We start from the raw sequence: 23,409 nt of genomic DNA, 5'->3' as shown, positions 1-23,409 counted from the left end.
TCATGAGAAACAATAACTGTCAGCAGTGTAAATTCCCACAGGACTTTGAAGATTTACTCTGACTAACTACAGATCCATCCAATATCTCTCAAGATCAGTCTCTACCTGTCCCAGACTGAGATGTAATGTGGCTGTAGACTGTAACTGTTTACAGAAGTGGGAGCCTTCAATAGGTCAGTGTATGAAATCATTCCTATTCCTCCACAGTAGTTTGTAAAGTTTCCAAAGAGCTTTTCAGGCTTTCTGGATGAAAACCACTATATAAATGCAAGATGCCATTATTATTTATTGTTTCAGTTTGACAGAAAGATGGAGGGTTTCATTTTGACTTTATATTTCCACTTCGCCTTTGTTTCATAACTTTCTGACATGCAGAATTTTCCTTTGAAGTCCTTGCAAGCCTCACAACCTCCTTGTTAAGGCAGAGAGGTTGGGAATGCTGCAGCCACAAAGAAGAATTAAATTAGAGCAATTTGTAATTATTTTTTATGTTCTTATGACATATTAGAGATCATACTAAAGACCTCAATTTTCAGTGTCCTGTATCAGAGACTAGCTGGCTCAGGATTTTCCAAAAATGAGCAAGAAATTCACTTGTGGTCAGGTCTGAAAGGCCCATACAAGAAGGGATTTTTTTTTAACAGCCTTACATTCTTCTAACCTTGGTCCTTAGAAATAACATCTTATATTGCTGTGAAAAAGAGTTTCTTTGCTTGTCTTTAATAGCAGTTAATTTTCTTTTTACAGTTGTATAGAGGGTAAATGATGGGAAATTCAAATAGCAGGAATTACTTGTTGTTAATTTGAATACCACAGAATTTAGCTACAATTTGCATGTATCTGAAAAGTGAGAAATCCACCTCATTTTTGTCTCACACAAATATTTTTTTTTCTTTATTTCTTTATTTTCTTTTCTTTCATCCCATAGTATTTTGTGGTGAGAAACCTTATTATATAATTATGATGTGAATATTGTTTCTTCTTAAATGTTTAATTTTATAAGTTCATTAGGTGAATGGTATTTGCTTCTACCTTGAGCAATCCACAGCTTTGCTGACCACAGGAAAAATCTGCTGTTCAGTATGGCTATTCTGCTTGAGCCAGCTGGAGTCTCAATCCAGTGTCATTTTCAAGAACCTTTAGAACAGTGGATGAGAGACTCAGCTCTCATCCCATTACCAGCTTTATTTAATCTAAAATGCCTCTGAGAGAGAGAGACTCCCTTATCTCTGAGTTGTGCAAACACGCCGCTGCACACTGATACAAGATCTGTTGTGAACCGTGCAGGAGAGCTGGTGGTGAGTGGAATCCTAAGTATGTGAACCCAGCAGGTAAAACAGGGCTGAGGGGAAGGGCTGAGCTCTGTGGCTGTGTCCCAGGTCCTGGAGGTGTTTCTGCAGCGCGCAGAAATGAGAGGAGCAGGGATCCAGTTTGATGGATACCATCATTGTGTTACTGACACTAATATCTTTAGCACAGCACAAAAAGAAATTAAAGGAGGCGTGTGCTGTCTAACATATTATGGTGCTCTGTAATCCCCCGAATGCTGAAATACTCATGTAGACATTTTTTGGTGTTGTTGTTTTAGTCATAATTGCTCCAGTGTCAAATGAGATTGTAATGAGAAGTGGAGCTGTTACAGAAAGTTCACTGTTCTGGAACTTCTGTGAGATGGTGTCAAATAACAACTTTTTTTCCCCATGTTTTTCCCACTTTTGCAGCTGCCTCTTCATTCCCTGGTTTGGAGGCTGACTCAGAAAATAAGACATTAAGCTTTAAAGCTAGCTGAAAAATAAAGGGTGGAGATGTGAAAAATGTCAGGGACTTGGCATTCTCCTTTTCATTAGCTTTCAAACTTTTACAACACTCCTTAATAGTCTTGTTTAATACTGGCTGTTCCAGCCACTTTTAGAAGTTTTTTTGGAAGACATGAGGCCTAGATATGCAAACAAGAAGCCTGATGACTTGAGGCACAGACCAACCAAAAATTAATTCCAGATGTTCCGTATGCATCTGATAAGGCAGAAGCTGGTGTTTCATTAGAGTTTTTTGTAACAATCATGCACAACATATAGGTTGAGATTATCTAACTTGCAGACTGAACTTGTATGAACAAAATGGTTGGGATAAGAATATTTTGGACCCATTTTTCATCACATTTGTGTGCCAGTGTTTGCAATGTGTGATTAATGTGGATTGTGGGGCCCCATTCCCTTCAAAATCACACTGAGATGGTTTCCGTTGATGACCATTCATAGTTATTATTTTATTTTTAAATCTACACTCATCCTTGCAGATCCAAACAGGAGTAATTTCAGCTCACAGGAGTTAACTAGTACTGCCTGTCTTCTAGATCTACTCTATGATCTGCAAAGAACATTTAATGTTAGAATTGGCCTTTTCTGCTACTGACTTATATTTTTTGCTTGACTTCACTCTGAGCAGAACAGGAGCCCATGAGTTCTTGCAGAGAGCAATAAAAAGTCTAACTCTTGCTCACTTTTGAATACTTAAATGAAACACCTGAGTTTGGAGACCTGGCTGTAGGACAGAGGGACAGTGCCAGGGAGAAAACCATCTCTAAAGATCATTGTGGGAATTTAATTTAATATCTGGATGTGTTGTTCTTTCTCTGTCAGCCCAGAGGACCCAGGGCTAGCAGATTCCCATCCACTTCAGCCCACTGCCTCAGGTTACATTAAATGAATCCAGACCTCAGATGAGCTGTCTCAAGAAGAGAAAAAAAAAAAAAAATCAAAATCAAATCCATACACTAATATATCAGCAAAGAAATAAAGGGAGAAAAAAGGGATAAAAGTACCTGTAGGATGAGAAGTGCAGCTCAGTGAGTATTTCCATCCTCCAACTGCTCCCTCTGCTGCCTGCAAGGCGGTGAGAGGGCAGCCAGGAGGAGACGTGGGCTCCGTGGGCTGCCCAGGTGGGCTCTGCATCCTTCTTCCTCTCCCTGCTCCCAGCATTAGAGATTCCGACAGCTCCTAGATAAAGTTAAAGACTCATGTAGTGATCTCCACACTAATTGGACTGTAATGTATAGCCTCGGTCAAGCAAATCTCTCCCAGCACTCCTCTCCACAGACGGCAATCAAGCCATTTACAGAAGATGCATCGGCTGCTGGGACCCTGGAGTAACCTTAAACTGCACTGGCCTTTTAGCAGAAAACACAATTAATTTTGATACTGAAGGGCAATTAGGACTGGGGTTAAAATAAAAAATCTTCTGAACAGAGAATGTCAAAGAGTGGGAAGGAAACTCTTTCCCTGCACGCAGTGTGTTGAAGGTCTGTGAGCACAGCAACTGTCAGCTCACAGTAATTCAGGTCACTTTAGAAACCCTCTGTTTCCATAGAAGAAATGTAAATTCAGATTAATAAGCACCATGCTCAGACCCCACTAAGACTGATTGCCACTTTTTTTCAGTCTTTGCTGCCAGAGTGAGCACAGCTTCTTCTCATTCTTGCTGGGGAAACCTGCTTTACATCGCAGAATTTAGTGAAATGACCAAATGCATTTATTTTGTACTGTTTCATTTCCAAAGGAAAATGCTCTCCCAGCTGACACTCTGCAAATCTCGACTCAGAGCAAATCATGTCAGCAACTCTGTAAACTTCTTTTTAGAAGCACAGAAGGTGATTACAGTAATACATACCTACATGCACCAACATGCCCTGGCATATGTGAAAGGCAGCCAGAATTTTGGTGTCACCTGTGCAAAAGGCAAAATTCCATGTGACTCTCCATAACTTTACTGTGAAGGTGGTGAGGCCCTAGCACAGTTTTCCCAGAGAGTTGTGATGCCCCAAGCCAGTGTTCAAGGTCAGGTTTGATGGAGCATTGAGCAACCTGGTCTAGTGGAAGGTGCCCCTACCCATGGCAGGGGCTGGAACTGAATGATCCTTTCCAACCTGAACCATTCTATGAATCCTTTATATGAACTCAATAAAATGCATCAGATTTCTTGGTTGTGGATTTTCTTCATTTTTTTCCTCCCCAGGATGATCAGCTGAGCACTCAGCTGAGGTCCTTGAGTGTCACTGGCGCAACTCAAGGACCAGAAAAGCCATTCAAGCACAGAGAGAAAGACAATGTTCAGAGTGAAATTTTAATTCTGCATCTTTTAAAGGACAAGGGGTAAAAGATGAGTACTCAGAAATCATATGTGAAATCTTAATCTAGCAACATCTAATAGGCAAATCGAATATCTCCATGTATGCCCACACAGAGTGTCTAAAAGTAGGTGGAGGAGGATTCTTCATACAATAACAAAAAATGAAGATGCTATTTCCCTCGATGCTATCAAAACCACTGATTTTTCTTTGTATTTGCAGGTTTTCTTTTCCAGTTACAGAGCCCTCCATTCTGCAGTGAGCTGATTTCATATCTGAGACTCGCTCAGCCATCCCAGAAGTTTGAACGAGGGAAGCCACAAACTGATGTTAGATTTACACAGTGGGTAGGTTTTGCTTCATTTAAAAACAGCATCCTGGGGGAATCTCTGAGTGGCCAAAATGGCACGAGAAGCACTAGCAGTGAGTAGAGCAATGGAGCTCACAGGGTTAAATCTACTGTTTTCAGGGATTGATTCGGACCCCCTTCCCATGAGCTGCAAGGAAGGGTGAGGAGCCCAGAGTAAACTCATTTGGGCCTTTTAAGTACAACATGATTCATATTTTGTGCAGCCTCTGTCATGGGTTGTGCACAGCCCACTGCCAGGACCCCTGTAACCCTCAATCTTGTGCCAAAGAGAGGAGGTGGACAAGATAAGTTAATAGCTCTTCTTCATTTGGAGTTTCTCTGGTTATGGGGTAGGTCACCTTGTCCAGTGACAGAGGGAGAGCATTTAAATCTTCAGCCCAAACTCAAGCTTCAATGTAAGCAAGTTTCAGAGGAGCTGGGCTTAACATTTCTTCTCTTGTTGTCTTCCAGTTTCTTGAGATGTTGTTCATGAGGGTGAGGCAAGGGCTCCAAGGGTAACAAAAATAACAATAATCCACCAAGTTCCTTCCACTGACATGAAATTAAAAATTCTCAGCAAGTGCCTTGCACGAGGGACAGGTTTAGTGTCTGAAAATCTGTGACTGTGTGTTGTGACAGACTTAAGAAAGGTTCCCAAGTCCACATAGATGAGGGGTAGGAGGGCACAGCGTATCCCATCCACTCCTGCAGAGACCAATCTGCATCAAATCATTCCATCAAACTACTTGATTGCTGTTCAGTTCCAGTTGAAGTGAACACTGAAAACTGGAAAGGATAAGAAACATAAGGTTTAATTTATTACTTTTATTATTGTTTTCCTGGGTATATTATAATTTCCTTTTCTAGATTTCTGTGCAATTTCTAAACATGGAATCACAAATGTTAGTCTGGTTGAAAGAGAAAACAAACTTCTACATTTGAAAACAGATAGCATCAAGTCTTACAAAGGTATTAACAAATTCTGATGACATGAATGCCCTTGCATTTTTTTACCGTGAAGCACGTGAGCGTCTGAAGTATTATTTAATTGTTGTGGGTTTTTTTTTTTTTCCTGTTTGTTTTCACATTCCTTCCCATCGTGATCCCTAGCTGTTCTAGTTGCTAGTACAGGCATCATCATGTAGTTACATGCCAAAATTGACCAAAAAAATTTTGCAAAACATTCCTGGATTTTTGAAGTTTAAACTGAATCAATATAGCTTGAAAAAAAAATTAAAAAATTTATACATTGGCATTTTTCACGCACACAAACAAAACCACCATGTATTTTTTCACTGCAAAAATTCAGTTGTGATTTTTGCACTAATTTCATTAATAAACAATACATCTATCATGATTTTCATCCAAAGAAGGGAAATCACCTAAAAACTCTATTTAATTAACCTTTACAGCCCCCTTGTGAGCTTGGCATTATTATCTCCATTTCACAAATGGGCACATTGAAACACAATGAGCTTAAGTGAGTTCCTTACAAGTAAAACTACATAGCAGGTCAATGGCAGAGCTTGGAATAGATCCCAAATCTCTTGGGCCCCAGTCCCATGTTTTAAGTGCTACAAACCTGGCTTTCTTAAAATGGGTGGTGTTTGAGATCATTATTTTTTGTCTTATTGAGCACAAGGTGCTCACATCTGGGATAAAACTCTGGAAAGCATCTAAGAAATGACGTACAGTTTGAGCATCTAAAAGAGCGTCTAAGAAAGAGAAACAGGCTCTTTCATTTTGTTTAAGGGCTGTACACAAATGTCTCTGGTGGAAAATAAGGAGTCTTTAAGAATGATGTGTGACTTCTAGTGATGGAGCCTGGGTTAGCAAGGGTATTTATTTTTCCCTTCATTAAGAAACAACTTATCATTCCAGTAAAGGAGCTGTTAATGAGTTTGTTCACACTCGCTGAGAAATGACTGCAGGATACTCCTCAGAGAACTTACTCTGAATGCATACATAAACCAGCCAGAGCTCTAGGTACAACCAGCAACCTGCGGAGAGAGAGGAAGTGCTTTTGGATTTCTGCCTTTCCGTCTGTTTGCTTCTTTGTTTGTTTTTCCTCCCCCTCCAGTGCTGTTGCACAGATCCATGAGGAAATCGGCAGATTTGGAGCAGGCAGGTTGGGGTCTGCATTCCTGGACTGCCACCACATCTGTGCAAGGGGCACGGTGACAGTGTGACACTGCCAGTCAGCGGCATGGGGGGGAAGGTAGGAGGATGTGCTCAGTGTGGATCTCACCCAGGAAACCAAGATATGCTGCCCAAATCATCAGGAGAGGGAGATGCCCATGGGTCTCATTGCACTGCAGCTCTTCCTCCGTGGCATGGGCTGGCCATCCTCAGCAGCTCTGAGCAGCACCCAGCTCACCCTGAATCATGGCCTGGCTGCCCTCAGCAGCTCTGAACATCACCCAGCTCACTCTGTATCATGGGCTGGTTGTCCTCAGCAGCTCTGAGCATCACCCAGCTCACCCTGAGGCATGGCCTGGCTGTCCTCAGCAGCTCTGAGCACCACCCAGCTCACCCTGTATCATGGGCTGGCTGCCCTCAGCAGCTCTGAGCATCACCCAGCTCACCCTGAGGAGGCCACTCTGGTCCTGTCCCAGCAGCACAGGTGAGGGTACATCCTCTCCCCAGCAGAGGAGGACAAGGCTGGCACTGATGTTTTCTCCTGCCTCTGCTTTCAGCATGGCCTCAGGTTGCTGGCTTGGAGTCTGTACACTCCTCTACGTGGCAAATTTTGGGATTCCCTAGTACTGGGAAACATTCTCCTGGCAGGGTTTCAGACACGCTTTTGATTTACAGGTTTCCAGTGTGGGTTAATCAGACTGCACAATGCTATCAGAGAGTTACTGAGCAGACAAGGCAGCCTGCCCACTTGAGCAGTCCAGAGATGATTGTCAGACTGCTCGTGTCTTCAGTCTGTTTCCAACAAACCTGGATGTCTGTGTCTGGGCTATATATATAAGTGTATATATATAATCTCACCATCCACCTATTGTCCTCCTGTTCTCTTTTGTCAGCTGTTTTGAGAAGTATTTCCGACTTGGCATGAATAATTGTTGGGTTTTCTTGTTTGTTTGACAAAATATGGATAACAAATGGCAGCATTTGCTCTTCAGACTCCAATTCTACCCTGAGAAGACCCACCCTGACCTCCAAAATGAAATCAGTAACTTCACTCTTCTTCATTTCCTCATCCTGTGTCTAAACCCAGGGGAAGTGGGTTGAGACCTTTTGCACATAATCTGACACACGGCACGCAGGGCCGGAAGGCAGAAAATCATTTCAACAAAAGGCCAGAGCTCTGGGTTAGGTAAATTCAGGAAGGGGAGAGATAGGAAATGGCAGTAATGTCGCCAGTAGACCAAGAGGATCCTGGCACCAGCTGGGGTGTGAAATATGAGGTTGTGTCTAACAAGGACTGAATAAAAAAAGTTCAGCTCACTTTGAAACATATGACACCGAAGACATTTACAAAAACAGCTTTGGAGAGGAGGTGGGAAGACATTTATTTTCTTCAGGGAAACTGCCCTCAAAGAAAAGAATCGTGATTGATATCCAAGGCTAGGACAGCAGGGGACTCACCCAGCCACGTGGCATAATCCCAGGATGATTTTCCTACTTGAATCTCACCCTTTCAGCCAGTCCAAGGCCCTACACAAGTCACCCTGTGTAGCAGATATGTATATATTTGTGCAAATGCTTGGCTGACAGCCCTACCTACACACAGTGAGGTTTCACTCATGCTGTCCTTATAGAGATCCCTGTTACTGTTACTGGAAGAACTTAGCTCTACACAGTTTTTGAGTACTTCCAGGAATGGTGAGTCCACCACTTCCCTGGACAGCCTGTTCCAATGCTTGGCTGCCCTTTCAGTGAAGAAAGTTTTCCTAATATCCAATCTAAACCTCCCCCAATGCACTTTGAGGCTGTTTCCTTTTGTCCTGTCACTTTTTACCTGGGAAAAAAGACTGACCCCCACCTGTCTACAACTTCCTGAGCTGGAAATAGCACAACAATATCCTTTACTAACTACTTTGGCAGCTCCTTGACTGAATCAGGAAGTTCAGAGGTAGACTGAAAGGAAGGGGAAAAAAAAATGCAAAAAAAAATGCAGAAAAAACCCCAACACACACATACCAAAAAAACTTGGACCCAGATAACTTGATGTTTTTTTTCCTGAAACTTTAAAACTTGCTTGATACGAGCTTGATTTGTTTTGTCAGTAAAGGGTTAAAGTTCTCGCTTGCAAACAAGTAGGTGGATGTTCTATTACAGGCAGTGACAGTTTTGTTATTAACACCAATGAAAACAGGATCCAGCTCTTCATCACCCATCTACCTCCCAGTAAACCCACATATCCTGAGAGAATAGAAGTTCCTTTTGACTGTTACATGTTTTGCTACACTGTCCTTGGACCCCATCTGTGTCCTCTACCTGAATTAAAATGAACCCTCCTTTCCTTATCCTCCCCCTGACTTCATTCCCACTGACCCTCTATTCAGCTGATCTCATTTAAGACCGAGTATATTTTATTTCGTTTACGACTTTGTCTTCTGCAAGAAACTCCCAGTCCTTCCAACCTCATGCCACGTGTGACATTCTGTCCCCATCAAAAATCAGATCATTCCTTCAAAATAAGAACTGGCACCAGGTCAAAGTCCTGAAGATGAAAGGAAGGGTTAAGTTTACTTTCAATATTGGAGGAGGGTTCGGAAATAAATGTTGAGGTTAAAAAGTCCAGATGGTAATTCAACTGTATCCCTGCTATAAACATGATTTGATTTATGGGAACCACTAATGGTATCTCAGTTTAGATCTGGATGGCTTTGCTTTCTCTCATCTGTAGCTTGAAATTCATCGGATTTTTTTTCACTCCCACCATGAATCTTTCACTACAAAGAGTTGCTCCTATCAAGAATTTGGGAGTTCTTTAAAACCCAGCAATTGATAAACGTTAACAATCCTAATCCATGCAAATTGCCGTCTGAAACCTTTATTTATAACACCAAGCGGATGTGCTTATTCAAAGCAGTCTAAAAGAGCTTTGACAAGTTCAGTCCTACAGAACTGTGTCTCCTATTGCTGTTTTCTCTCTCCTGTCCTTCGGGGATCAAACTGAATCAGTTTTCACTTTTTTTCTGACGTTGCGATTATTAGGTTTCTCAGTTTTGTCAGAAAAATCCATCAGAAATGTTTATCTCATGGGGCAAATAGCAATGGAACAGCATGTTTATCACTTCGAGGGCCATAATCTACAGGCAGCAATGGCCCCAATCTGGTTTGTTTTAAAACACAGAGGCTGAAAAAGAAAAATGCCCATGTCTGAAATGTGTGATGGAGATGTGCAGAACTGCATTAGCCCTGACACCCATTTCTTTATGTCTCTATATTTCGGCTGTCAGTCATTACATATATGTTGCCTGAAATCCTTACAGTTTACTACTTCCAGCCTTGAAAAAAGCAGAACAGTTGGCCTCAACTGTTAACACCTAAGAAAGGTAGCTTTTCATGGTGGACTTTGTAGAAATCTGCGCTCCCAAAGGAGTTACTCTAAACTGCTGGCTCCTGGAGGAGGCAAAAATTGGGTTTAGGATATGGGATATGAGTGCTTTGAAAACAGCCATCACGGATGGTCTCTGTACGACCACATTCATGTTATGTCTGGGTACCCAGTCTGTGTTTAAGACACCTAAACTGTAGATAAATATCCATTTTTAAGGCTATCCAAACAAGCAGAATAATAAGTAGATCAATGTTTACAAGACACATTTTTTTCCTTTATGCATGCCATGGAGAAATAACACAGAGCACAGCACAGAGTGAAAAATGAAGAGTGTCTTAGGAATACCCCAGCCTCATTTGTTGGGTCAGCGCATAATGAAAGAGTAACCAGGTATTCAGGATCTGAGTTTTACAAGGATTTATAGATGCATTGATTGGTTTTGAATTGCTTGTGTCTCCAAAGACTTGCAATGTGCTTCCACCAAACCGCCAGCATTACTCCTAAACTCCTCAGGCTGAGGGAATGTGGGAGGGAAAAAGAGCAAATAAACCACATGGCAACTAATTCCCTCTTGTGACATTTAGTGGTACAAAAGAGATGTGGTCACCACAGACAAAGTGGGAAAGAAAAAGGAAGGGAAAGGGAAAGGGAAAGGGAAAGGGAAAGGGAAAGGGAAAGGGAAAGGGAAAGGGAAAGGGAAAGGGAAAGGGAAAGGAAAGAGAAAGGGAAAGGGAAAGGGAAAGGGAAAGAAACTAAATTATCTTTAAGATCCCTTACAACCCAAGCCATTCTCTGACTCTATGAAAATAACAGTAAGAGATCAGGGACAGACATAGACATTTCAGCCAAGTTATTCTTATAGAAACCTCTCCTTAACAGATTGGAAGGAAACCAACGCATAAACTGGAGTTTTCAGACAATCCAAGCCTGCTGGTTTTCAAGACTTGTAGTCCAAATTTGCGTGGTGGTTCTCTGTAGAAGTCGGCTCTTATCTCCAGCTGTGGCACTGATTTGCTGTGTGGTATTGAGTAAATCATCCTGTTTCATTACAGACTTGGTCTGCACACAACCTCCCGCCAAAATAATAAAAGGTGAGAAGTCAAAATCAATTTCATTAAGCTGGAACAAGTCAATATTTGGATGCTCTATACTGAGAATGGGAGTGGTTCAAAGTCAGCACCTGAAGGGTAGTTTCAAATGGACAAAATAAAAGCCATCAAAATAGGAAAATTGATTTTGGGAACTTAAATCAATGTGTGTGCCTGCTACAATTTACACACCTGGCTAAAATACTGTAAGATATATGCTTGCAATCACTAAATATTGCTATTATTACATGAATGTTGCAAAAACCACTGGCTATCCACTGAAGGTAAGTGCTGAGATGTCTGGTCTGAGATTAAGTAACACAAAGGCCCTGGCTGCACTTAAAAACATCCTGGTTTTGCACAGCTCCATGTAGCTCTGTGTAGCTTTATGTAGCAATCTTGTCTTAGTGTAGCTGAAAACTGTTCTTCATTGACTTGTTCTGAACTGGAATGAGCCTGCTTTAACATGCCCTGGGACCTCCATTGTGCTTTTGTGCTGGTAGATCTAAACTGGTATCAAATTAACACTTTCATTTAAATCGGTGCAACTCAATGTGTGATCACCAACAGAACCAATTCAGAGAGTGTTGTCTTTAAATGAGCATTTCAAATCTCTTTGGCTGCAATCTGAAGTGTCTACAGGAGCCATCAGGATCAGCTCTTTCCATACATATCAGCTATATTTTCCATGATACGTGCAGAGTATTTGCAGAAATAAATGGGAAGATGTTTTTCCCATATGTGCATGAACTCTGAACTCCAAGAGTTCAAGTGGGTTCAGTTGTTCCTCTCAAACTGTCATTCTAGTCCTAATTAGTACATGGTGCCGTGAGCAATTTAAATGGAATATATTAATAGAGGAGAATTCAGGGGAGGAAAAAAGAAGCCCTCCCCCATACCCCTGCCTGCAAAAACTCTTAAATAAACAGGGGATTTCTTAAGGGTGCCTCACACCCTTGCCACCTCCCCCTTTCCCTTAACAATAAAGATCGAGGGTGGGAGACGGAGAAGGTCCGGATGCTGTCTGCCAGGGAGGGTTTCCCACAGGAGGAGATAGCTGGAGACTCCCACTGCTTCCAAGGAGCCCTGGGGGATGGGGGGCATGCTGAAACTGAGCCATGATGGTTCAGGGAAATGCTGTTTTATTTAAACCCTCAAATGGCTTGACATGCCCCTGGTACTTTCACTGCCTAATTATAAATGAAAGGAAAACGGCAAGAGAATCCCCTCCTGTTGACCATCTCCCTCTTAACAAGGCAGCACGTCTCAGCCTCTACCTTTTTAGCTCTGTCCTTGCTTTTATCCTTCTGCAATTTAATCCTAACTCAATTATATTATTACAGCGTGTCACTTTGAGTCACTTTCCCCCTTATTGGCATATGGCTCTTTTCAGTTTCACTGCTAATTCTTTTCCAGTGGACTTGTTTAAAACGTACTCATTTTCTGCTTAGACTCTGTGTTATTCACGCATCACATTTCTGCAATGCCTGGCTAACTTCCTCAGGAGGAGAAGGGGAGCTGGGCATCTTCGCTCTCTGCATATATTTGCTGGAGTTTCCATCCCGAATTGTCAAAACACAAACTAGATGGCAGGAAAGGTGAGCAGCATGCCCCGTCTGTCAGAAATGTGGAGAGGAGGCTGCCCTCCACTGGGTCTATTCCAAAGCCCTGGGCTGGAGTGATGAGGAGAGCTGGTGAATACTGAAAACTGTTTTCTGTGTCTATTGTGTTTTTATTTTTTCATTTTTTTTCCCCTCATCTTTTTAATTTTCAAATGCATTCGCTGACTCCTTGTGCTTCTTTTGACTTTTCTCCTTGTGTCATCCACAGCACAGGCTCTTCCTAGCAAGATGGTCCTGGCTTCCTGGGGAATATTCCGACTGCCCCTCTGTTCAAGTTGTCTTCAGATTTTGATATGGGCTACTTGACTGATATCTTATTAACAAATGGGTCTAAGAAGTCACAACTGGAGGTGTTTACATGTAAAGGAAAAAAAGAAAGATAATTCTGTGGTTATTCACAAGCAGAGAAAGAGGATAGTTTGGAAAATATGCACATTTCCCCCCCTCCTTCAGCTAGTAAGAGGAGATGGTAACTGCTGAGACAACTACAATGCTGCCAAGTCCCAAATGTCACTTTCCTAAAAGAAAAAAAATCCCTTTTAGATTTTCATAGAATCCAGACCAGCTTGGTTTGGAAGGGACCTTATAGATCATCTCATTCAAACTCCCAAACCAGGTCAGGAACACCTCCCACTAGACAGGGCACTGCCTTCCTTAAGCTTGTTTACAAATGAAATTGTACTACAATAAAGAGATACTAGAGAATTTAGCTTCTTTTGGTGTAAAATACCCATGTTTCCTTTCCACTTGCATGCATATTCTTATTCAGGATTGCCTTTTACTGACTGAGTTTGTAGGTGGAATAAGCTAACTAAGGGAAAAGCTTGTTGGTAAACATCCAAATAGATGAGCCCAGAGAGGAATTTCCTGTTTGGGAAAAAAAAAAAGAAAAAATACTCTAAACAGTAAAAAAAAAACCTCTTGAAGAAAAAAACAAACAAACAAAATTAATGAAAAATTAAAGTCAGGCCTCCTTTTTCTGAAATCCCACTTACATAAAGGCAGAGAAACACAAGCAAACCAGCCAGGCTAAAATCCCCTTATTGCAGAGGCAAAGACAAAATTAAAATCAGTTTGTTCAGAGACGATACTGTCAGATAAGAAGAACAAAACCTTCTGTCTCAAGGTGACCTACAGTTTGCCCAACATCTTTCTTGAGTTCAGCAACTTCACTGAGTCAAGGGACTGCATCCCTGATTTTTCCCACTTCTCCACATGTAGCTCTGGAAATGAGTGACTTGAATTCAAAGGTCAAGATCTGTTTTCACAGGCAAAATACATATCTCTGCGCTGACTTTTGCAGTTAGATAACTTGCACACTTCAATGCTGAGATAAGGACCAGGTAGGCTGTTTACAAATTCAGGTTGTTGTAAGCTGATAGTGGAGTGTCTCCTACACCTGATATGAAAGGAGGTATAGAAAATTACACATGGGGCTGTGGTACTAACAGCCATACAAGCAAAGCAAGGGTATCAGTGGGGTTGATTACAGGTCTTCTCTCTGAGTTAAATCAAATGTAATAATTATGGAAATCCTGTGAGTTGCTGCTTTTCATTCCAAGATGAAATCACGTGAAAGATGCTCACGATTTCTGATAACAGGTTCTTAAGCCTCAGGTAGTCAAACACAAAGACACTGCTCTCTTTATGCTTTAAGTGTTCCTTTCCTTCTGTCAGTGCAGTTTAAACTTGGTAGCTACATTGCTGAGCCCTGTAATGACTCTGAGGTTACAGCTAGCAGTTAAAATAACACGGTGTTATTATATCAAAACTCATGTCCACTTTATAGCTGTCCTGAGTGTCCTCTATTTTCAGACTTCATCTGGGATAAGAGGCAGCTAATTCTCCATCCTCTTGCAGGCCATTGGGTCAGGTTGGCCCTTACCATCATATGAATTTCCCTGAATCCCTCAGTCTGCTTGTCTGTCAGAGATAAAATTTAGTCTGTTTGTTCTACCTCCTCCAGCTCAGCTTCATGTTGAATAACGTCCTTCCACAATAGATTGTAGCCCATGTACCATAAAACTTCCTTAGAAGTTATATTTGCTGATTAATTGTTAGAGGCACCAGGGGAAAGAAAGAAACTTGATAGATTTGGGAGGGAAATGTAAATATACTTCTTTTTGGAAGAAATGTAAATACCAGACAACTGTTATTTCTTGTTCTGTGTACTTGGTGGGGTTTTTTGGGTTTTTTTCCCATTTTTTTAATAGAGGTGAAAATTATTAACTGACCTCTTACACCAGAGTATCTTTTGTATTGTCCAACACACTTTATGAAGAGCCCTCTTTGAATCAGGTAGTTCTTAATGATTGCTGAGCAAATAAATAGGAAAAAACAACAGCCCTGGAAAGCAATTTATGGAAAGAAAGCATGAAGAGGAGGTGAAACCTAAAAAAAGTTACATCTGAAATGAGTTTTGAAGGAACATATGCTCTCATGCAGCAGATTTTTCAACCTCATAGGAAATATGGTGCTGAAATGAGAATAGGTTGATGAAAGGATAGATTTGTTTTCGATGCAATTTCCTGTGCATTTACATGGGAGTATTTCCCCCCTGTGAAAGTCTTTGACATAATGCTTGTAGAGGTGCGGGAGCCAGGACACCTACATTCCCTTCCTGGCTTGGAAAGGATTCACATTTATCCTGATGACTCTGTTTATCTTCCTGCGCCTCTGATGTGCGTGGTAGGTACAATAATGACCATCTTTGCCTTAACAAGCCTGTGCTATGGCTCATCAGATGAGGATATTGTGATAAAATCCCTGAATTAATGCTAAGAGTGGTTATTATTTTGCAAGATGGATAGCCCACAAAATGCCACTTTGCTATTTCTAGTGACTGGCACTTGTTTAGCAACACAGAGCACAATTTAGAGGAGGCTTTCCAATTCCTACTGGATGGGATCAATTTGACAGAAGCATCAGTATCAGGAGATCCTCTGCTAGGAAAAGAACTATCGCTCTCCACTGTCTTTGCCATTTACAGGAAGGATTGGTGCCAGCAATTTGACTTTCATCAGCAATAAAACAGAGAAGGAAAAAAAAATTTAAAAAAGAGTCACAAATGATTCTATAATGTCCTTGAAATTAAATTAAAAATAGCCATCACTGCCAAAACTCAGAAAAAGGACTCACAGCTTTTTTACAGTGCCTACTACAATGTGGATTTATGATTGCCGGAATACTGCTTACTGTATAACAAGTGTAGTATTAAGTGCCATATTGGACTACCATATGGCTACTAACCTCAGAGGTTGGTAGCAACTATCAGTGTAGAAATTAGTGTGCAGAATGAGCCTGAGGATAAAACCAGTTATCACTCAAGCATGCTATATAATTGGCTGTAGCAAGAAACTAAAAAATGTCTCGGAAACCAGATGGATTTGAAATGTTCCATTATTCATAAACACTTTTTTTTTTTCTCTTTCTGCAGCAATACTTGTTCCTTTCCCAAATATTCTGTTGTTAAAAAGAATAATTACCATGCAGAAGCAAAAAGTAAGGAGGATAAAAGTCCTTGCTGCTGGGAGGGGGTGGCATGTGTCTCATGTCTGCGTTTTGGCCCAGGCAGCCCCCGTGCCCACAGTGCCTGGGTTGGGGGCAGCTGCTTTGTGCCAGTTTCTGCAGGGACTTTGCTGTTCTCCTCCCGTGGAGAGCAGCGCTGGTGAGGGTGGTGTGGGCCTGCGTGGTGATGTTATTAACAGCCCTTCACAGCTGTGGAGACTCATCCCTTCTGCAGTGTTTCCCTCCTTTTTGATCAAACAGATGACAACCATTGTAATCTCCCTGACAGGAACTGCCTCCCCGGAGGACACCGCGTCCCCCCACGCACAAGCGCTCCCTTCCTCTCCCTCCGTTTCATCCCACTCCTCCCACCTCGTGCCTTTTCCCACTCCTTCCCCAGCTGGACCCACAGCTGAAGCAGGAAAAGAAAAGGAAGAAAATAATAATGAAAAAGATGCCTTTTGTGTGTGTGTGTGTGGAAAGGAAAGGGCAATGATCTTTGCGTGTAATATCAAGTGGGGACTGAAAACACAATTTCAACATGCAGGAAAGGGACACGGCGTAATCCACCCAAATTCAGATCAGGGCAGGAGAATCTCCATGTGGGATGAGGAGCAATCCCTCCCTCTCTTGCCCCACAGCCAGCCTCTTGTAAATGTCTTTTCCTCACTGGAATAATAAAAAAGACAATCCAATTCTTATTTGTATGAAATAGAGGACACACGGGGGACCTCCTCTTCCCATCGCCCAGTTAGCTTTCAGCATTCCTCTGATTTAATTCTAATAATCCAGCTATGTTTGGAAGGCCAATTCCAGCTGAAGAAGGAAGCCAACCCACAGTTTCATCTAACAAAGCAGGCTCAGTGTAGTAGAAAAAAAAAGCTCTCTTGGTTTGGCCTTTCTCTGAGCTGTATGCTAAGATCAAAGACTGAAAAGAGGTATGCTTCTAGCATTTGATTTATGGCACACATTGGTTTGTGGCAAAGTGGAAAATCAAATTTTCTTTTTTTGAAGGATCTGAAATTTATTTCCACGGATCTTCAATAAAACCTTAATGTTGGATATTTGCCATGTTTGGGTTTTGGTAGGATTTTGGGGTTTTTTGTTATGGTAGTATGGGAAAATACACTCAGGTTCAAGTGAAAGCTATTGAAAAAATGAAAATATTGTATTATCTTCTCAGATTTGAAAATTATACAATCAAAATTATATTATAAAATGTAAGAGAAAAGTTTAAAAACCAATGACACTTTCAAAGAAGCCACTAACTTCAAATATTTCATTCTGGGAAGAACATCACAACACTTTTAGGCTTACTGAAATTAGGGCCATTTCCTCTTCCAAAGGCATTCAATTGCAATTACAAAATTACAACTACCGAAATATTTTTTTCCATCTATTAAGGAAAGAAGGAAGGAAACCATCCCCATGCAGTGATTTGTGTTTCCTGGTCAATGGACCCACAGAGCACTGGTGCAACTGCTGAGTAAGAGAGAGTTATAAACTATTTATTCAGTTTACTACCTTGATCCACTGTAGGTTGTGTTACTGAGTCAACACTGATACACATTTTGGCCTGGTAACATATTGAATGCTCCACTTGGAAAGGAATTATGCTGATAAATTTGTGGCTATGTAAAATAGAGTATCTGCAAGGGTTGGCCAGACTTGGAAAGGGGGAAACTTGCTCTAGGAGGGTGATGATTGGAAGTGTGACAGCTGAGTTGCCTGCTGATTGTGCATACATCCTACCTTTAGGTATATACATTGACAAAGAACAGTGAACAGATGAATTTTTTCATAAAGCTAATTTCTGGAGGTGTAATACCTCAACCAGAAGCAATGTTATGCTCAGAATCAAAGCATGTATGTCCCCTTTGGCTTATACCAGTTTTATTCCCTAGTGAATAATTTATTTTCTCTGCTTCCCTAAACAACATTTTGGTACAGCTCACCTGAAATGAATACAATTTCCCTATATATTCCACTTGTCCATTGCCAAGGGCCCATTGCCTTCTGTTGCTTAAACAAAAAAAATTTCATTATTAAAATGTTAAGACACAAAGATCAAGATACTGAGACAAAAAATTAATTAAAGAGAGATTTGCAGGATGAATGAATGAATGAGTGGGTGATAAAAAGTAAGTTCTATGACCTCTGCTGTCACAAAGCTGTGGGATGTCATGGGGCTGTGGAAGTTTGCTTGTGTATCTGTGTAGATCTCTTGTCTGTTCACTGTCATTAAATGTGTTCAGCCAAATAATGCATTAAAAAAACCAAAGACACAACTTGCGGTGTTAGGCCCTGCACAACCAAAGCAATATCTATCCATCTATTAAATCTGTAGATAGTGTTTTAGACTGAAGTTATGGTGTTGCACATACAGGACATTTATTTTATGCATTGCCAGCAATACCACTGTAGCGTAAAACACTTATTTTATGGTGTACTGGGTTTGGTGGAAAGTTGCATGAATCTACTAATTCCAGGTCAGCAAGAGAGTTTAAAAGCTTCCATGATCAGCCTATGTTTGACCTGAAATATGCTTTTATCAAGACAGGCTATGTAGAAAATTTAAAAGAGAAAGAAATGTGTCCAGGAAGCATCAAAAATTTGTGGGCAAAAGGATGGGTTTGAATGAAACCCCTCTAACAGGCACAGTCCTCCCAATTTCAGACATTTCACACAATGGTTTTCAAGAATAAAGGTGCCTCTGGCCTTGGTATGGAAGGATCTTGCTTTCAAATTTACCACAAAGAAATATAATTTCATATTAAACTATTTATTTTGGCATTTCTTCCTCTTTTAATAATTTTGCTTCTTAGAACCACTGTGAGAGACTATTAGCAGAAATTTTTAAGAGAAGCAGCAGAGCTGAGGGCAGACGATTCTGGTCAATCCATTGTTTGTAGAATATTAACCACCTCAGCCATGAAAAAAAACTGGTATGTTTGTTGACTAACAAAACAGAAGAGTAATTTTCCTGTTCGCTTCTGAATGCTGGGAAATTTAATCTTATTAAAGAACATGATGAAGAAAGAAGGAAATATCAGTAGACAGGGATCTTCATCTTTGGATGTGGTGGGGAGTGCCAATAACCGTATTAAATGCCTGAGTCTGGCATCCCAAAATATGAACGTGTTCAGGAGAGAATGAGCCAAGCCAACCTCTGTGGTGCGTGAAGGTGAAGGAGATGCCTAGGAGGTGAGGGTGAACAGATGGGAGAGAGAGCTTAGGGTTTGAGCAATAACTCTGTTGTTTAGATCCACTTCTTTCCTGGCTCTCCTGGAGCCCTCGCTCGCACAGAAGTGCCGTCTGGCCTGTCCCCTGAAATGTCATGGCTGCTGGCAAAGCCTGCCCACTCTTCTGTGCATGGGCAGCACACAAAAAGTGCTGGAAAGTGAAGATCTCTCCAAGCCTGAGCACAGACCATGACCTGGCCACCCCTACGTGGAGCAAGGAGAGGAGCTGTGGTCTGTGAGCTTCTTCCTGAGCGATGCATTCTTCATGTCCGCTCTTCCAAAATATGCTAAGCTAACAAATTTAAATTCTCTGTCTATGCCTTCATGGATCCATGGGTCAGAAGGGTCAGTTTGAGACTTTGGCACTGGATAAATGTGTCGAAATCAATTTCTTTTCGAGGTAAAAAATTTGTGGTGGTTTTTGTTTTTCCTCTTAACAGATACCATAGCTCCATGGGCTAAAATATCTCATCATTTTGAAAATCATGCATCAAAACCAGGATATTCAAATATTTGCTATAAGACATGACAGATATAAGTGTCTCAAAATTAGTCTTGCATTCTTGATCTTGAGGAAAGGAAAAATTGAGTCCATTTGCCCTGTGAAGATCAAAGAGCCAGGATTCAAGCACAAATCCCAAGGGCACATCTCAAACCTGCCTCATGGCATGATGGTTTTCAGGTGTACACGAGTCCTGATGGATATCTGTGCAATCTGCATTTAAAATCTTGATGTCTGATCAAATCCCATATACTGGTCCATATGCACAAACGTTATTCCCTTCTCCTCTCATCCGGGAGTTCACAATCTGTCATGATAGAAGGTTTCTTGTACCTTTGGATGCATGGTCAGACTGTCTTTTTAATGTAATATTCACCAGCTTATATACCACTGTAGAAAAAAGGATAAATGTGGATTTATGGCATAAAAGGGAGGAAAAAAAATAAAGGGAAAAAGAAAGAAAGAAAAAAAAAAAAGAAAGAATGGCATTCGGAAAAAAAGGACAACCCTGTCAAAACATGACAGCTGATCCACTGCCTGTTTTATGCTATTCATAGAAAATGCCAAATTCTGCAAATAGTAACCACATGTACATCGGCTTCGCAGACTCAATGTTCTGCTGCAAAATGAGACGTTCTGTATTTTAGTGTGTCATCAAAGGCAGTGAAAATATCACTCCAGCCTCCTAGGCTTAACCCTCTGGTCTCTCAACTGTTAAAAGTTTAATTCGATGGCGGTGGGAGCGAGCAGCAACACATCCAGCTTTGTGAGCGGTGCTAACGGAGCTGCCTAATGTATGCCAGTTGCACATAAAGTCAATTAACAAATCTGTTACCGCGCCATTTTTATTCATAGCCATGAGACCATTAAAGCGACAAGACTGCATCTGACGTTTATGATCTTGTTCGCATTGCCAGGGGAAGGAGGGGTGGGGGTGGAAACAACTTTGTGGCTCTGTAGCATGAGAGAAATAGCACCATTCAGAGGCATAAGGGCTCTTGAGCAAACGCTGGAGCTTCTGAAGTCTTTTTCTCATCTCAGTCCCGTCCCTCGCCTGTGTCCCCCCACTTTTTCCCAGTCCCTCCTCCCCTTAGCCCCTTGCTTGTGCCTTTCAGGTTTCATTTCAATGCAGAAAGATTGGCTCTTTAGTTCAAAACTATAAGGTAATTGTCCTTTTTTGTGGCTGGCTGATATTCCCTTTCACTAACATTTAAAAGAGTACTTATGCTGAATTGAATATGGAATGGGAACAGCTCCTGACGCTTTTGTGTGCGATGGGGATGGCTTTGCAAGGCGAGGCTTGGGCTTCAGTTGGCTGTGTCCTTCTCCAGGAATGCTTCCAAGATCTTCTAAGTGACCACGAGCTCTGAATAGAGTGTCCTGCTTAATCATCTCCTCCTCAACAAACAGCCTGTGCAACAGCTACAGTAAATTGCTTTCAGCCTGGAGGAGCCAAATCTTGGGAGCTACACCATTTCTGCCTTGGATTTTCCAAAATTTTCCAAACTGTGCTGGACTGTGTGCTCTTCTTTCTTTTTTTTTTTTTTTTTTTTTTTTTTCTGAGTGCCAGGAGTGTGAAGATGAGGAAAAGAAGCTGTCAGTAGAGCACTCTGACACATCAGTGTCCACACTTAGCTAAACTGTTAGAACACTTCCAGTATAATCTACATTCCCTGCTAACAAAAGTAATTTCTACATATGTCTCCTGAGCTTCACTTGGTCCTTTTTCAACAGTGGTAAAGGAAAAAAGATTTAGAAATTCTAAGGACAAATTATTTGGAGGAAAATACTTGAAGTCATGAAGTGTCTTTCCTTTAAACCCAGACACATATTGGTAAGAATATAATTGGCTGGAATAAGAGAGTTAATAGCCATTTTAGTGGGTAAGCAGGTAGGTAAATAGTTAAGTAAGGAGACCAACAGGTTTTATGGCTGAGTGAACTGATTATGATACAGAACTGATAAACTCTGAAATTGTTTCTAGTGTGCAGACAGGAAGGTTGGAGGCCAGCTGTCTTAAGAATCTCAGATCACAATATTTGTCTGCTGCAGAGTGCCAAAATTCAGTGGCTGACATCCTGGCTCCATTAAAGTTGCTGGGTAAAACTCCAGCAGATGTTTTACCATTAACTTTAGCTGGATCCGTTTCACCAAATAGCTGCAGGGGCTGTGTGAGATGGCAGGATTCTCTCCAAGATTGTAGCAGTGGGAGACATCCTTGTGAATGTTTCACAGCGCTGGACCTCCGGAGGAATTTGTCTCTTGGGGATGCTTGTTTGGGAAGAAGCAGGAAAGAGTGTTATTGGGGAGGAATATTGCATTTTGGTTCCTGCAAAGCAAAAAAGACTAAAGAAAGCGTGAGGAAAAATCAGTTGCATGTTCAGCTAAGGCAAGGCAGCTGGAATGGCCAAGGTGGCAAAGGCTCATATTACAAGAAATACCTCTCATGTGCCATCAAAGCCTTCCAGTCAGATCAGAGTTGTGTTTGGTTTGAATCTCAATTATTTTACAAATTTTTATTCCGAGAACAACACAATCTAAAATCATCAATAAAATTCCTCCAAGTCGAAAGGCAAAGGAGTAGCAGCAGAAGGAGCATTTATAACAGCTCAATATTAATTTCTTTAGGCATTTGTATTACAATAGATGTGAAGACACTTTTGCTAAAGACAGAGGGGCTGCCACTCTTCTCATCCACAAAGCTTTCACTTGACCCTTTTGAACCATGGCTTCGAAAGATCTCCCATTTAACAGCAGCTGAGGAAAAGAACAGGTCAAATATTGACACCTATGCTATGGTTTTTGTTGTTTTTTTTTTTTTTAAATTTTCTAAAGTAAAAAGTAATGAAGGAAAAGCTGAAACTGCCAGAGTCTCACTACTCCATTTTTTAGTCTGGAGTGATATCTTTCTCCAAAGGAGACCCATTGAAGCCACTGGACACAGATATGGCTGAAACCTGCTTGCATGAAGGATTATCTCAGTTTGTGAGGGTGGTAAAGTGGATCCTGAGTGTCAGATCTAGCACTTCTTTTGTTGATGGAAGCCTTTCCACTCATGCTGTGTGTCAAGATTTTTTCCCTGAGGATAAACACATTATCCTGCAGTCCCAATGGAAGAACCCAGACTTCAGCTGTCCACTGCTGCTTTCCTCACCCAGAAATCAATAAGGTTGAATTCGCCCACTTTAGAAACTTAAACAAAGTTCTTATGTTGTGGCTACCTGAATCCCACAAAAAAGGCATTCTGAGGACCTAGACTTTAACATTTGTCAAGCTTTCCATGAATGCCCAACAGAAGATAACAACAAAATTCCTGTGAAAGTCAAGAGAGGCAAGAAAGGAGCTACAAGTAAACTTTTTTAACCGCTGATGCCATTAGAAGTGGAAATATCTGCAGACAATCTACTAAGAGCATTTTCCAGGAGCCAGGCACCCCTCTGCACGACTCAGCACTGCAG

Source organism: Zonotrichia albicollis, chromosome 11, assembly GCF_047830755.1.
Source record: "Zonotrichia albicollis isolate bZonAlb1 chromosome 11, bZonAlb1.hap1, whole genome shotgun sequence".
In the NCBI taxonomy this organism is placed as follows: Eukaryota; Metazoa; Chordata; class Aves; order Passeriformes; family Passerellidae; genus Zonotrichia; species Zonotrichia albicollis.
Note: the sequence above shows the minus strand (reverse complement) of the source record.